At 47.0% G+C, this 13,195-nt stretch overlaps 1 protein-coding gene across 1 annotated transcript in view; it reads left to right on the plus strand.

The window, feature by feature from the left end:
* Positions 1–10,384: 10,384 nt before the first annotated feature.
* LOC121000939 overlaps positions 10,385–13,195 on the plus strand; it is a 30,244-nt gene continuing 27,433 nt past the window's right edge. Inside the window, exon 1 of the mRNA XM_040431756.1 lies at positions 10,385–10,530. The gene's annotated coding sequence lies outside the window, so the exon portion shown is untranslated. The remainder of the gene's footprint in view (positions 10,531–13,195) is intronic.

Raw genomic sequence — 13,195 nt, forward strand, 5'->3', positions numbered from 1 at the left:
ACTTGTTTTAAGGACATTACATCAAAGTTTGATCAGCCTGTAGTGTCTTTTTCCACTTTAATTTTGAGTGTGACTCCAAATCCAGACCTCCACGGGTTGAAAAATTTGATTTCCATTTTTGAATTTTTGTGTGATTTTGTTGTCAGCACATTCAACTATGTAAAGAACAAAGTATTTCAGAAGAATATTTAATTAATTCAGATCTAAGATGTGTTATTTTTGTGTTCCCTTTATTTTTTTTGAGCAGTGTACTTATAATACACTTCTAACATAGAAAGTATATTATAGTGCATTTGCATTGTGCAGCAGTTGTGTGCGGTTCTGCTGAGATACCACAGCTATATAGAGGGACAAATGGTATTGGAATAACTAATTGCAACTGGTGTGATATACCTGTTGTCCCCCAAAAAACTGATTGAGGGGTGCGATATACCTATAATATACTTTCTAACATAGAAAGTATATACAGGGAGTGCAGAATTATTAGGCAAGTTGTATTTTTGAGGATTAATTTTATTATTGAACAACAACCATGTTATCAATGAACCCAAAAAACTCATTAATATCAAAGCTGAATATTTTTGGAAGTAGTTTTTAGTTTGTTTTTAGTTTTAGCTATTTTAGGGGGATATCTGTGTGTGCAGGTGACTATTACTGTGCATAATTATTAGGCAACTTAACAAAAAACAAATATATACCCATTTCAATTATTTATTTTTTACCAGTGAAACCAATATAACATCTCAACATTCACAAATATACATTTCTGACATTCAAAAACAAAACAAAAACAAATCAGTGACCAATATAGCCACCTTTCTTTGCAAGGACACTCAAAAGCCTGCCATCCATGGATTCTGTCAGTGTTTTGATCTGTTCACCATCAACATTGCGTGCAGCAGCAACCACAGCCTCCCAGACACTGTTCAGAGAGGTGTACTGTTTTCCCTCCTTGTAAATCTCACATTTGATGATGGACCACAGGTTCTCAATGGGGTTCAGATCAGGTGAACAAGGAGGCCATGTCATTAGATTTTCTTCTTTTATACCCTTTCTTGCCAGCCACGCTGTGGAGTACTTGGACGCGTGTGATGGAGCATTGTCCTGCATGAAAATCATGTTTTTCTTGAAGGATGCAGACTTCTTCTGTACCACTGCTTGAAGAAGGTGTCTTCCAGAAACTGGCAGTAGGACTGGGAGTTGAGCTTGACTCCATCCTCAACCCGAAAAGGCCCCACAAGCTCATCTTTGATGATACCAGCCCAAACCAGTACTCCACCTCCACCTTGCTGGCGTCTGAGTCGGACTGAAGCTCTCTGCCCTTTACCAATCCAGCCACGGGCCCATCCATCTGGCCCATCAAGACTCATTCTCATTTCATCAGTCCATAAAACCTTAGAAAAATCAGTCTTGAGATATTTCTTGCCCAGTCTTGACGTTTCAGCTTGTGTGTCTTGTTCAGTGGTGGTCGTCTTTCAGCCTTTCTTACCTTGGCCATGTCTCTGAGTATTGCACACCTTGTGCTTTTGGGCACTCCAGTGATGTTGCAGCTCTGAAATATGGCCAAACTGGTGGCAAGTGGCATCTTGGCAGCTGCACGCTTGACTTTTCTCAGTTCATGGGCAGTTATTTTGCGCCTTGGTTTTTCCACACGCTTCTTGCGACCCTGTTGACTATTTTGAATGAAACGCTTGATTGTTCGATGATCACGCTTCAGAAGCTTTGCAATTTTAAGAGTGCTGCATCCCTCTGCAAGATATCTCACTATTTTTGACTTTTCTGAGCCTGTCAAGTCCTTCTTTTGACCCATTTTGCCAAAGGAAAGGAAGTTGCCTAATAATTATGCACACCTAATATAGGGTGTTGATGTCATTAGACCACACCCCTTCTCATTACAGAGCTGCACATCACCTAATATGCTTAATTGGTAGTAGGCTTTCGAGCCTATACAGCTTGGAGTAAGACAACATGCATAAAGAGGATGATGTGGGCAAAATACTCATTTGCCTAATAATTCTGCACGCAGTGTAGAGCATTTGTATTGTGCAGCAGTTGTGTGCGGTTCTGCTGCGATACTGCAGCTATATAGAGGGACAAGCACTATTGGGGCAACTAATTGCAACGGGCGTGATATACCTGTTGCCCCCAAAAAAACGGATTGAGGGAGTGCAATATACCTGGCTCCACCAAATATTGATTCAGGGGTTCTATATACCTGTTTCCACAAAATACTGATTAAGGGGTTTGATATACCTGCTTCCACAATATACTGATTGAGGGGTGCGATACACCTGCTTCCACCAAATATTGATTAAGGGGTTCTATATTCCTGTTCCACAAATACAGATTCAGGGGTTCTATATACCTGATTCCGCAAAATACTGATTAAGGGTAGTGATGAGCGGCAGGGGCAATATTTGAATTTGCGATATTTCGCGAATATTTGGTAGAATATTCATCATCTATTTGCGAATTCGAGATTATTTTCTTGATCGCGAAAAATCGGCAATGTAATATTCGCATAATACACGCAAAATACAGGTGTGGGTCACTATAGCTACATTTTTCAAGCTGCTAGAAGTTTCCTGAGACTGGAGAAAATGGTTGGCACGGCAGAACATTATAATAACTTTATATGCAGATAGAGTGCTCCAATATATTCGCGATTGTGAAATCGGCACTAGTGATGCAAATATTTTGGCGCAATACCTGCAACTTCACATTTTAACAGGTCTGACTACTTATTAGTGATTGGTGCACTAAATATTGTTGTGAACTTGTGACATCACAGCACTATATATGTATGTATCATGTATGTATGGACAGCAGACCCGATCAGCTCCACTATATCACTATCTAACTTACACTGACTATTTCCCACTAACTATCTGTATTATATATATAAGCTAACTAACTATCTAATCTAATGACACAGGAAAGCAGAGAGCATAGCAATAACATTGCTGTCTCTCTCAGATCTACAAAATACTGCATACAAGGGCTGCTGGGAAGGTTCTTATATAGTAAGGGGGAGGCAGATTTCCTATTGGTTGCTAAGCTCAGACATAGACATTGCAGCCTTCTCATTGGCCCACAAGCAAGAAGGGAGGTTACTGATGAAAAAAAATCTAGAATATTCGAAATTACGAATATACAGGTCCTTCTCAAAAAATTAGCATATTGTGATAAAGTTCATTATTTCCTGTAATGTACTGATAAACATTAGACTTTCATATATTTTAGATTCATTACACACAACTGAAGTAGTTCAAGCCTTTTCTTGTTTTAATATTGATGATTTTGGCATACAGCTCATGAAAACCCAGAATTCCTATCTCAAAAAATTAGCATATCATGAAAAGGTTCTCTAAACAAGCTATTAACCTAATCATCTGAATCAACTAATTAACTCTAAACACCTGCAAAAGATTCCTGAGGCTTTTAAAAACTCCCAGCCTGGTTCATTACTCAAAACCGCAATCATGGGTAAGACTGCCGACCTGACTGCTGTCCAGAAGGCCATCATTGACACCCTCAAGCAAGAGGGTAAGACACAGAAAGAAATTTCTGAACGAATAGGCTGTTCCCAGAGTGCTGTATCAAGGCACCTCAGTGGGAAGTCTGTGGGAAGGAAAAAGTGTGGCAGAAAACGCTGCACAACGAGAAGAGGTGACCGGACCCTGAGGAAGATTGTGGAGAAGGACCGATTCCAGACCTTGGGGGACCTGCGGAAGCAGTGGACTGAGTCTGGAGGAAGACTGGGGAGAGGGAAATGCCAAAATGCCTGAAGTCCAGTGTCAAGTACCCACAGTCAGTGATGGTCTGGGGTGCCATGTCAGCTGCTGGTGTTGGTCCACTGTGTTTTATCAAAGGCAGGGACAATGCAGCTAGCTATCAGGAGATTTTGGAGCACTTCATGCTTCCATCTGCTGAAAAGCTTTATGGAGATGAAGATTTCATTTTTCAGCACGACCTGGCACCTGCTCACAGTGCCAAAACCACTGGTAAATGGTTTACTGACCATGGTATTACTGCCAACTCTCCTGACCTGAACCCCATAGAGAATCTGTGGGATATTGGGAAGAGAAAGTTGAGAGACGCAAGACCCAACACTCTGGATGAGCTTAAGGCCGCCATCGAAGCATCCTGGGCCTCCATAACACCTCCGCAGTGCCACAGGCTGATTGCCTCCATGCCACATTGCCGCATTGAAGCCGTCATTTCTGCAAGAGGATTCCCCACCAAGTATTGAGTGCAGAACTGAACTTAATTATTTGAAGGTTGACTTTTTTTGTATTAAAAACACTTTTCTTTTATTGGTCGGATGAAATATGCTAATTTTTTGAGATAGGAATTTGGGGTTTTCATGAGCTGTATGCCAAAATCATCAATATTAAAACAAGAAAAGGCTTGAACTACTTCAGTTGTGTGTAATGAATCTAAAATATATGAAAGTCTAATGTTTATCAGTACATTACAGAAAATAATGAACTTTATCACAATATGCTAATTTTTTTAGAAGAACCTGTATATCACTATATTCTAAATATCCGCGAATTCTAGAAGTGCCGATATTCGTGATTAATATTTGCTATTCAAACCCAACACTAATTAAGGGGTTTGATATATCTGCTTCCACAAAATACTGATAAAGGGGTTTGATATACCGGCTTCCACCAAATACTGATTGAGGCCTGCCATATACCTGCTTCCACAAATACTGCTCTTCTCTAGGGACTTTGGCACAGGGTCATTTTGAAAATGACAGGTAGAGGAAGAGGCAGGCCGTTCCGCAAGGGTGGTAGGGGTCGGGCCGCTGCACCAGGCCTGAGCCTATGTGGGAAGTTGAAGAAGGTGCGTGCGATTACGTCAAAGGACGCACCAGAGTTGGTTTAGTGGCTCACTCAGCCTTCAGCTTCTGCACCCTCCTCATCCTCTATATCTGCACCCTCCTCACACTCTGCTGTGTGCACCCCCAAAGACACCTCCACCACCACCATAGCCCCTCCACTCGAGTCAGAGGAATTATTTTTCCATCCATTCCCAGACCTTACTGATGCGCAGCCATTCTTGGCATCGGATCAGGAAGAGGAGGTAGCAACGGCCGCCACACAGCAGTCTGACGACAGCACCCAGATCAGCCCAAGGAGGGTGGTCCCCACTGTCGCTGCCTACTCCGAGATCTCTAATGTCAGTGGTGGTGAAGGTGACGATGATGACGTGCCGATGGACGTCATGTGGGTGCTTACAAGAGAGGAAGAGGAAGGGAGTTCAGAGGGAGAGACGGAGCAGCAGATAGGGAGGAGAAGCAGGCAGAACTCGCAGTGCACAGGAGGCAAAAAGCAGACTGCAAATGTATCTAGAGCGAGCCATCCACCATGCACGGTCACATCTTGCGCTCCCAGAACGCCAACACATGGCTCCGCAGTGTGGGCTTTTTTTAACGTGTCAGCTGCTGACAATAGTGTTGCCATCTGCAGCCTGTGCTGTCAACGCATAAGCCGCGGTAAGCCCTCACCTAGGGATGACTGCGTTAAAGGGAACCTGACCTCCCATCACCCAGCACAGTGGGAGCAACGCCGTCAGAACCCACAAAGCCACACTCCCGGCGCTCCACGTCCTGTCTCTTCTCCTCCCGTTTGTTCTCCACTTCACCTTCCCGTTGTCGCTTTCATCTGGCAGAAGGCAGGCTTCCATGGCCCAAATGTTCGAGCGTAAAAAGTTGATGACGCCGGATAACCCTATTGCCCAACGGCTGACCGCTGGTTTGTCGAAACTGCTAGCCCGCCAGGTACTGCCATATAAACTGGTGGACTCGGAGGCCTTTAGAAAATTTGTGGCCATTGGCACACCGCAATGGAAGATCCCCGGAAGGAAATATTTCTCCCAGAAGGGCATCCCAGAGCAATATGGCCACGTTCAGCGGCAAGTGAATATATCTCTGGAACACAGTGTCAGTGCCAAGATACATCTGACCACAGACACGTGGTCTAGCAAACACGGGCAGGGAAGGTACATAACTTTTACTGCCCACTGGGTGAACCTTCTGACAACCGTCAAGCATGTAACCCAAGGCACCCGTGTGGATTTGTTGTTACCGCCACGGATTGCATGCAGGCCGGCCTCTTCTTCTCCTCATACTTCATCCTCCGTCTCCTCCTCCTTTTCCACTGTTACCGACTCCTCTGCTACACCCCTCAAGCTCCCTAGAACCTATTCGACGTGCCAGGTGAGACATTGCCATGCTGAGGCTGTTGTGCCTGGAAGCCAAGAGCCACACCGGTCCTGCACTCCTTTAAGCTCTGCGGTCACAGGCCGATCAGTGGCTAACCCCGCTCAATTTGACAGTTGGTAAAGTGGTGTATGACAGCGGTGCCAATCTCCTGAGCGCGCTGAAACAAGGCAAAATGACACTCGTGCCGTGCATGGCACACATCCTGAACTTAGTTGTGCAGCGATTCGTTGCCAAATACCCCGGGGTCCAGAACGTCTTGCGGCAGGTCAGGAAAATCTCTGGCCATTTTAGATCTTACACGGCCATGGCTCTCCTTGCTGATGTTCAGCAGCGACACCACCTGCCCGTCAGACGTCTGATTTGTGACTGCCCGACGCGATGGAACTCCACCTTGTATATGCTTGATAGGCTGCTCCAGCAGAAACGTGCAGTTACCGACTACCTGTACGAACTCTGCGGCAGGACAGGTTCTGGGGAGCTTGGTTTTGTTTCACCGCGCCAGTGGCTGCTCATGCGCGACGCATGCAGACTTCTGCGGCCATTTGATGAGATCACCAAATTGGTCAGTCGCAGCCAGGGCGCCATCAGTGACATCATACCTTACGCCTTCTTTCTGGAGCATGCATTGCATGGTGTCATTGATCAAGCCGTTGAGGTGCAGGAGGTGGAAGATGAGGAAGTCGCAATGCTGAATGAATTCCCAGCGGGAAGGAGTCAGAGGAGGATGCTGGCTGGAATAAAATTTGTATCCAGTGACCGCCTAATGTACCTCCAGGAACATCATAAGATCTTTTCTGTTAGGTGAATGACTAATTTTTGGGGCCTGTACTGGCCTACAGTAAAATTTTTAGCCGGTGACTGCCTACTGTACCTCCAGCCACATCATCACAAGTTATTTTCTGTCAGGTAAATGCCTAATTTTTGGCCTACAGTAAAATTGTTATTCGGTGACCGCCTAATGTACCTCCAGCCACATAATCACTTGTTCTTTTCTGTCAGGTAAATGCCTAATTTTTGGGGCCTGTACTCCCGTGGCCGAAAAATAAAAATTTTCTAGGCTCCAGCTCCTCACATTTTTGAGAGTTTCCCTTTAAGACGCATAAAAATGGCCCCTGATTAAAAATACATATTTTTTGTGGGATTCTTTACTATTGATCCCCCTCTGGTACGTTACTGTCTATGTTGTGCACTTCTAGTAAGTATTTGGTGGCTGCAAATATGACCGGAAGGTTTTTCAGGTTCGCCTGCCATTAAAATGAAGGGGGCCCGCCTCGAACGTGTGGTTCGCGAACATTTGATCGCAAACGCTTGTTCACTTTCGCAAAACGTCCCAACCTATGTTCGTCCATCACTAGTTATGACCCAGTCCTGGAATATAAAAGGAGGGGCTGCCTACTCCTAACAATAATTTTGATATCTGGATACCTCTATCACCACTATCTCCTTGTGAACCTCTGGATGAGGTCCCACATACATACCTAGTCTTGTAATCAGTGGATCCGTACTTCAGATCCCTCCCTGATAAGGTTTTTGCTAGTTATCAGACTTTACCCCAGAGGACAGTTCTTTGATTTCTGTAGTCAAGTCTTCTCCTTCCAGTGTCTACTATGAGCTGTCCACGAATGAGGAATATAATCTCTATTCCCTCGATCTTCCCGGATGTCCTGAGATCTACTTATCCTGGAGTAAAGGAAGGTTGATATTTCCATAAGGAACAATGAGCTGAAGAGCCGCCATACGTACCCTGGGTAGATAGTTCTTGGATGCCATTAGACGGTTAGAGTGGTGTCCACCGATTGGGGTGATGAAGTCTAATCCTGCTAGATCAAATTTTTGCGAGTAGCATGTGGCTTGCACTGTACGTTACATTTACAGTGCTCACAAGAGACTGCTCTGTGGTGGTCTATTTGAGATGGCCTTCTCTATGGTGATATTTCTTCCACATTCTCGTGCTGCTGGTTAGGACATAAGAGAAGGATTTCTAACATGAATATGTTTTCCCTTAGTCCTAAGAGCAGCACAAGCTTCCCTCCCTAAGCATGTTACTTCTTTATAGTTATCAGGAGTCAAAACAGGAAACACCTGTGTCCCAGGCGGCAGCCTTGTTACTCAGGGCGGCTCCACTCCTGAACCTGGTGAATAGTTTCCTAGTCTTGGATAATCTCTGCTCGTTTTGACTAATCAGCCACAGCTTGGAACTTCGTATATAACCCGACCTGGACACCCCTCCAGATTACTGTGCTTCCTGCCTCTATCTAGCTCCTGAGCGGACTCCTAAACTGCTCCTGTTATCATCCCGGACTGTTATTCCACGCTGCTCGTATCCCCTGCTCCACAAACACATTGCAACGCCACACCTCGGTGAGAAAGGGGTAAATACAAACTTTATTAAAGGTAAAATATTACAATACAGCACATAGATAATTATTTTAGACAGCAGCCATAACAAAATGGAGGACACAAAACCACGGAGGAGGCTGAGGGGTCAGCACATGAACAGAGCAGGCCTCCACATTTACCTGTCTAGAAGGTGCATAAAGCTCCCGGACAAAACCAAGGAAAAAGGAAAGAGCAAAAGTGACAAGTGGAGAAACAGAAATGTAGTAAATGTGTGCCGGCTCCTCAGACGCCGCGTGCCGGCTCCTCAGACGCCGCGTGCCGGCTCCTCAGACGCCGCGTGTCGGCTCCTCAGACGCCGCGTGCCGGCTCCTCAGACGCCGCGTGCCGGCTCCTCAGACGCCGCGTGCCGGCTCCTCAGACGCCGTGTGCTGGCTCCTCAGACACGCTGGCTTCTTCTCACCGAGGTGTGGCGTTGCAATTTGTTGCCCTCTTCGTAGTATTAAAACTATGGATGCGGTGATCATCTTGGTGGCATTGTACCCGCTGCTCCAGATAGTCTCAGCCCTTGGACTCCTTACCTACCTTCCAGGCCTAGACGATTCCTCACTTCACTCTTACAATAATATACACGGGGCAGGAGGAGCTCGGAGTCCGTCTATAGGCTCTGCCGTCTAGAATTCATTAGTAATCGATGTATTAGACACTCAATCACGGGTCTAATTCTGCCTGATGTGATATAACAGAACTAGACTATGGAGTGGACTCTGTGGAGTAATAAACCGCCTCGGAGGTAAAGCAGAACAGCGATCGGCGAGGGGGGGCAGCTCTCCACCGATCACAGCCATTCATGAGGAGAGGCCACTGATGGTGAAATCCTGGAGTGCCCCTTTAAACCACTCATCTTTCACGCTGATCAGTATTTTTCCTTTACTTTCTACAAATTCATAAATTTAAAATGTGAGACGGCAAAAACGCCTGAAACGTTGGCACAAATTAACCCTGAGTTCAGGTGCAGTCGCCAGAATTACGGACACCCGCGTATCGGAGTCTGGCGTCTCCTCTCCTTGTGAGAAGGGGTAGAACGGGGCCTCACCGCTGCCCTGATGCCCAGCAGGCGCTGGTGATGAGGAGGCCCGGACAAGTCTGGGTTCACGGAGAGGCGAAGGACAAACATGACAGAAGCGCGCTGGGAGCACGCAGGGTACGGAGGATACGGGGGACCTCGTTACCATGACTCTGCTGTATACGGCTTCTCTCTGCCAGCGGGGTGTTATATATCTGTCCCCCTGTGGGAGGGGCTTATAAGAGCACCGCCCCCAGCTTCCATATAAGGAGAGGACTCCACCTGCTGGTAGTAAGAGAACCAGCCCGACTATGGAGGCTGCACAGATGACACCCTGTCATGGGCTCAGGGCCCCAGCTATCCTGTGGACCTCGCCTCTGACAAGCCGAGCTCCTCAGGCTCAGCCTACACCGGCCAGGTCGTCTCTAGGGAGCCGCCTGCGAGGGGCGCTGTCCTTCCAGCGCTGGCAGAACAATCAACATGGCGACTCCTGCGCGTAATGACGTCACAGAGTTGTCACGCTGCAAAGGTCTTAATAAAGCTTCGTATGCCACAGCAGTTCAAGACGACAGGAAGGGGCGGAGCTAGTCGCTTCTGTCCGTCAATCGCGCTCTGTCCAATCAGAGAACAGCGACTACATTTCTCTTTCTTATTGGCTGAAGACGACAGCACAGAATAACAGCTACTAAACTGCAAAGTCCGGCTAATGGGCGGGGCCTGCTGTAAAACTGTCCAATGACAATCGTCAGAAGGCGGAGATAAAAAGCGACGAGCAATCCGTCTGCAGCCTGGGGTGAGTGACAAGTCTGTCCACCAATCAGCGAGCAGATCCGCCGAGACATCCGGAAAAGTGACAGGTCCACCGAGGAAGCAAGAGACAGCAGAAGAGAGTGTGAGAAGAACAAAGTGTGAGACAGTAGAGTATACAGCGAGACTGCAGAGTGTGAGACAGTGGTGTATACAGAGGAGACTGCAGAGTGTGAGACAGTGGTGTATACAGAGGAGACTGCAGAGTGTGAGACAGTGGTGTATACAGAGGAGACTGCAGAGTGTGAGACAGTACAGTATACAGAGGAGACAGTGGTGTATACAGAGGAGACTGCAGAGTGTGAGACAGTGGTGTATACAGAGGAGACTGCAGAGTGTGAGACAGTGGTGTATACAGAGGAGACTGCAGAGTGTGAGACAGTGCAGTATACAGAGGAGACTGCAGAGTGTGAGACAGTGCAGCATACAGAGGAGACTGCAGAGTGTGAGACAGTGCAGTGTACAGAGGAGACTGCAGAGTGTGAGACAGTGGTGTATACAGAGGAGACTGCAGAGTGTGAGACAGTGGTGTATACAGAGGAGACTGCAGAGTGTGAGACAGTGCAGTATACAGAGGAGACTGCAGTGTGAGACAGTACAGTATACACAGGAGACTGCAGAGTGTGAGACAGTGGTGTATACAGAGGAGACTGCAGAGTGTGAGACAGTGCAGTATACAGAGGAGACTGCAGAGTGTGAGACAGTGCAGTATACAGAGGAGACTGCAGTGTGAGACAGTACAGTATACACAGGAGACTGCAGAGTGTGAGACAGTGGTGTATACAGAGGAGACTGCAGAGTGTGAGACAGTGCAGTATACAGAGGAGACTGCAGTGTGAGACAGTACAGTATACAGAGGAGACTGCAGAGTGTGAGACAGTGCAGTATACACAGGAGACTGCAGAGTGTGAGACAGTGCAGTATACAGAGGAGACTGCAGAGTGTGAGACAGTGCAGTATACAGAGGAGACTGCAGAGTGTGAGACAGTGCAGTATACAGAGGAGACTGCAGAGTGTGAGACAGTGGTGTATACAGAGGAGACTGCAGTGTGAGACAGTGCAGTATACAGAGGAGACTGCAGAGTGTGAGACAGTGGTGTATACAGAGGAGACTGCAGAGTGTGAGACAGTACAGTATACAGAGGAGACTGCAGAGTGTGAGACAGTACAGTATACAGAGGAGACTGCAGAGTGTGAGACAGTACAGTATACAGAGGAGACTGCAGAGTGTGAGACAGTACAGTATACAGAGGAGACTGCAGAGTGTGAGACAGTGCAGTATACAGAGGAGACTGCAGAGTGTGAGACAGTGGTGTATACAGAGGAGACTGCAGAGTGTGAGACAGTGGTGTATACAGAGGAGACTGCAGAGTGTGAGACAGTGCAGTATACAGAGGAGACTGCAGAGTGTGAGACAGTGCAGCATACAGAGGAGACTGCAGAGTGTGAGACAGTGGTGTATACAGAGGAGACTGCAGAGTGTGAGACAGTGGTGTATACAGAGGAGACTGCAGAGTGTGAGACAGTGCAGTATACAGAGGAGACTGCAGTGTGAGACAGTACAGTATACACAGGAGACTGCAGAGTGTGAGACAGTGGTGTATACAGAGGAGACTGCAGAGTGTGAGACAGTGCAGTATACAGAGGAGACTGCAGAGTGTGAGACAGTGCAGTATACAGAGGAGACTGCAGAGTGTGAGACAGTGCAGTATACAGAGGAGACTGCAGAGTGTGAGACAGTGGTGTATACAGAGGAGACTGCAGTGTGAGACAGTGCAGTATACAGAGGAGACTGCAGAGTGTGAGACAGTGGTGTATACAGAGGAGACTGCAGAGTGTGAGACAGTACAGTATACAGAGGAGACTGCAGAGTGTGAGACAGTACAGTATACAGAGGAGACTGCAGAGTGTGAGACAGTACAGTATACAGAGGAGACTGCAGAGTGTGAGACAGTACAGTATACAGAGGAGACTGCAGAGTGTGAGACAGTGCAGTATACAGAGGAGACTGCAGAGTGTGAGACAGTATACAGAGGAGACTGCAGAGTGTGAGACAGTATACAGAGGAGACTGCAGAGTGTGAGACAGTACAGTATACAGAGGAGACTGCAGAGTGTGAGACAGTGCAGTATACAGAGGAGACTGCAGAGTGTGAGACAGTGCAGTATACAGAGGAGACTGCAGAGTGTGAGACAGTGCAGTATACAGAGGAGACTGCAGAGTGTGAGACAGTACAGTATACAGAGGAGACTGCAGAGTGTGAGACAGTGCAGTATACAGAGGAGACTGCAGAGTGTGAGACAGTGCAGTATACAGAGGAGACTGCAGAGTGTGAGACAGTGCAGTATACAGAGGAGACTGCAGAGTGTGAGACAGTACAGTATACAGAGGAGACTGCAGAGTGTGAGACAGTACAGTATACAGAGGAGACTGCAGAGTGTGAGACAGTGGTGTATACAGAGGAGACTGCAGAGTGTGAGACAGTGCAGTATACAGAGGAGACTGCAGTGTGAGACAGTGCAGTATACAGAGGAGACTGCAGAGTGTGAGACAGTGGTGTATACAGAGGAGACTGCAGAGTGTGAGACAGTGCAGTATACAGAGGAGACTGCAGAGTGTGAGACAGTACAGTATACAGAGGAGACTGCAGAGTGTGAGACAGTGCAGTATACAGAGGAGACTGCAGAGTGTGAGACAGTACAGTATACAGAGGAGACTGCAGAGTGTGAGACAGTGGTGTATACAGAGGA

Source organism: Bufo bufo, chromosome 5 (genome assembly GCF_905171765.1).
Source record: "Bufo bufo chromosome 5, aBufBuf1.1, whole genome shotgun sequence".
NCBI lineage: Eukaryota > Metazoa > Chordata > Amphibia > Anura > Bufonidae > Bufo > Bufo bufo.